Below are 4,137 nucleotides of genomic sequence, written 5' to 3' on the forward strand. Positions count from 1 at the left end.
AAAAAAAAAAAAAAATCATCTGAGGCCAACCCCTTTGGCCCTGCACAACAGAGGAGCTCAGCCACGCGGGCACCAACTAAGTGGTGTCTGTGCCATCTCTCCCCCGTGAACAACAGAAAGAGGGTCTCTCTGAGGCTCCTAGATGAAAATTGAAGCCCACCAGAAAAGTGAAGAAAATCTGTGTGATAAAGGCACACCACACCACCATAGTTTGTAAGTTGGAGGGACCAGCACCTCACAAGAGAACCTGGTCTAACTTCAGAGGAAAAGACAGCGGTAACCTGCAGTATATCCTTGCAGAGATCGACCCTGCAGGAAATCAGAGATCTCAACTTGGGCCTTGCAGACAGAAATCAGCCTGAACCTCAGGGAACAGCTGATGGCTTGCTGAGACTAATTAACTTAGATCTACACACTCCTGCCCATGCTGTCTATTGGATCAACAGAGGCATACCCTGAAGGAGGCCAGCTATTTCTACTTGTATTTTTTATTTTTAAAGTAATATTTTTCTCTTATCTTTAATAATTTTAAATTTTTTTCCTTTTTCTTTTAATTTTTTTTCTTTTTGATCTTTTTCTTATCTTCTTTTCTCCCACCTTGACCTTCACTTCTCTCCCTTTTTGTATCTGTTCCTACTCTAATTCAAATTTATTTTCTTTCTTTTCCCTTTCTTCTCTTTTTCCTTCTCTCAATTTCCATTAGTTTTAAAAGAAAGTTATTATACTCGCTAGCCTCCCTGTTGCTGTTAGTTTGTTCTGTTCTTGTTTATTTTTTGTTCTGTCTTCTCCTCTTCTCTTCATCACCTTTCTAGAGTTTGTGTGAGCTTCCTGTGTCCTCTGACCTCACATCTAACCATTCTCCATCATGTCTATCCCTCCCTCCCCAACTCCTTCTAAGACCCCAACCTGAAGGGTAAAATTACTATAATGAAGAGTTTATTCACTATAAACATATTTTGGGCTGGTCCTCAATTTTTACTTAATTCACACAGTTAAAACTGATACATTAATAACTACCACAAACTGTCAATTTCTAAACTGTGCTTGATCCTATTGTGTTGCTGATTATATCACTTCAGCTAAGTTGTTGTGATTGATCTAATCAGTTGACCTCCCTGGTATAATGAAAATGAGACTCCTGCAGAATCATTAGAGACTCAAAATCTAAAGACCAGCTATATCTGGAAGATTGAAGTATTAACCCAGGAATAAAACCAAGGACAGTTACAACAACAAAAATAGAAATGAGAAGATATTTAAACAAGGCAAAAACACAGACTTCCACCTCACCAAAGGTAAACTCGGGGGAAAATGAGGTGGAAAAGTCTGACAGTCAATGGTCTGGACACCCCAAACCAATAGCACATGAAGTAACAAAACAGATAAACAAGGCTCTAGAAAAATTCAAAGTAGAAATAATTTCCCAGATAACCACAGAGATGGTAAGAAGAATGAAGGACATGATTAGAGATTCTAGAACAAAAACAGATTTTTTCTTAAATAGAGGAGCTCAGGAACATGATGGAAACCATAAATGCCCAGCATAGGAAAGAAATGGAAACCTTGAATGCCCGATATAGGAAAGAAATAGAATCAATGAAACAGTTTCAAACAGATATCCAAGAGATTAAAAACTCTATTGAAAGCATTCCCAGGAGAATAAATAAATGTGAAGATAGAATTTCAGGGACAGAAGATAGAATTGCAGTCAGTGACTGTGAAAAGAGATCTCAAACACATGAAGGGATCATGAGAAATCGATCCAACAACTCTTAGATGATGCAAAGAAGAATAATATAAGACTGATAAGAATCCATGAAGTAGCAGGAGAAAGTACAAATGACATTTAAAAAAAATTGTTCACAGAATTAATGACAGAAAACTTCCCAAACAGAGCAAAAGATTTTAACATATAGATAATTGAGACATATAGAAATCCAAATAGCCATGATCAAAAAAATAAAAAACCTAATAATCAAGATCCCAGAAACCCAACAGAAGAACAAAATACTACAAGCAGTTAGAGAAAAGAAACAAATCGCATGCACAGGAAAGTCCATCAGAATCATAGCAGACTTTTCAACACAAACCCTCAAGTAAAGGAAAGCCTGCATTGAAGTGTTTCAAGTCCTAAAAGAAAAAAAACTCCATCCTAGATTGATGTATCCTGCAAAACTATCTTTCAAAACTGATGGGTAAATAAGATACATCCATGAGAAAGAACACCTGAGAAATTTCATGAACACCAAACTACCACTCAAAAAACTTTTAAACAATATCCTGGAAAAAGAAAATGAGGGCCACAACTCCATTAGGGCCAAGAGAGCAAATATACCAGTCAAGGCAAGAAATTAAAGGGTGGAGGGTAAAAATAGAAATAAAAGAACCAACAACAGGAAAATAACATGACAATGAAAAGTGAATACACAACAGTTATAACCATCAATATTAATGAAAAATAACATAAGACTGATAGGAATCCATCAAACACAAATGACTTTAAAAAGCTCTTCACAGAATTAATGACAGAAAACTTCCCAAACAGAAGAGAAGAATTAGACATAAAGATAAGAGGTATGCAGAACTCCAATTAGCCATGATTAAAAAAAAAAATCTACACCTAGACATATAATAATCAAGATCCCAGAAATCCAACCGAAGAACAAAATACTACAAACAGTAAGAGAAAAGAAACAAATCCCATGCAAAGGAAAGCCCATTAGAATCACAGCAGACTTTTCAACACAAACCCTTAGGTCAAGGAGAGCCTGGAGTGAGGTATTTCAAGTCCTAAAAGAAAATAACCTCCAAACTAGACTGATGTATCTTGCAAAACTCTATTTCAAAATGGACGGGGAAATAAAATACTTCATGAGAAAGAACATCTGAGAAATTTCATGAACACCAAGGCAGCACTACAAGGAATTCTAAACAATATCCTAGAAAAGGACAATGAAGGTCACAATACCATGAGGCCCAACAGACCAAAACAAATAAGGCAAGAAACTAAAAGGAGAGGATTGGAAAAGAAAAAGAGTCAACAAAAGGACAATAACGTAACAATAATAAGTCAGAACGTATCAGTTATAACCATCAATGCTAATGGCCTCAATTCATCAATCAAGAGAAATAGACTGGCATAATGGATTAAGAAGCAAAATCCAACAATATGCTGTATACAAGAAACACACCTAGTGTAAAGGGAAGCCCATAAACTGAAAGTGAAAGGATGGAAAACAATTCTTCATGTGTCAGGAGCCCAGAAAAAAGCAGGGGTAGCAATCTTACTCACAGAAAAAGTAAATTTAGAACCAAAACTCATTAAGAGAGACAAAGAAGGACACTACATCCTTGTAAAGGGAACAATTCAAGAGGAAGAGATGACAATCATAAACATATATGCACCAAATATAAAGGCCCCCAACTATATAAAACAAATATTAAGTAACATGAAAAATCAAATAAGCACTAATATAATTGTAGTGGGGGATTTAAATACCCCACTATCACAAACTGAGAGATCATCTAGGCAGAAAATCAAAAATGAAATAATAGAACTGAACCAAGCTTTGGAACACATGGATTTAATAGATGTCTGCAGAGTATTCCACCCCACAAAATCAGAATATACATTCTTTTCGGCTGCACATGGATCATTCTCCAAGTTAGACCACATATTGGCTCAAAGAACAGGTCTGAATAAATGCAAAAGAATTGAAGTCATCCCCTGTATATTATCAGATCATAGTGCAATCAAGCTGGAGATCAATAGCACAAGAAACTGTAGGAACTTCACAAGCACATGGAAACTGAACAACACTCTCCTGAACAATCAATGGATTACAGAGGAAATTAAAGAAGAAATTAGACAGTTCTTACAAATAAATGGAAATTCCAATACAACATACAGGAATATATGGGACACAATGAAAGCAATTCTACAGGGAAAATTCATAACATTGAATGCCCACACTAGGAAAACAGAGCGAGTTCAAATAAACAACTGATGATGAAACTTAGACTCCTAGAAAAACAAGAGCAAGAAAAACCCAAAGCTTGAACAAGAGAGGAAATTATAAAGATTAGAGCAGAAATCAATGCAATGGAAACTAAGAAAAAGATACAAAAAAATGAATG

The sequence above is a fragment of the Fukomys damarensis genome, unplaced genomic scaffold, assembly GCF_012274545.1.
Source record: "Fukomys damarensis isolate Sample0158 unplaced genomic scaffold, DMR_v1.0_HiC HiC_scaffold_28, whole genome shotgun sequence".
NCBI classification, from domain to species: domain Eukaryota; kingdom Metazoa; phylum Chordata; class Mammalia; order Rodentia; family Bathyergidae; genus Fukomys; species Fukomys damarensis.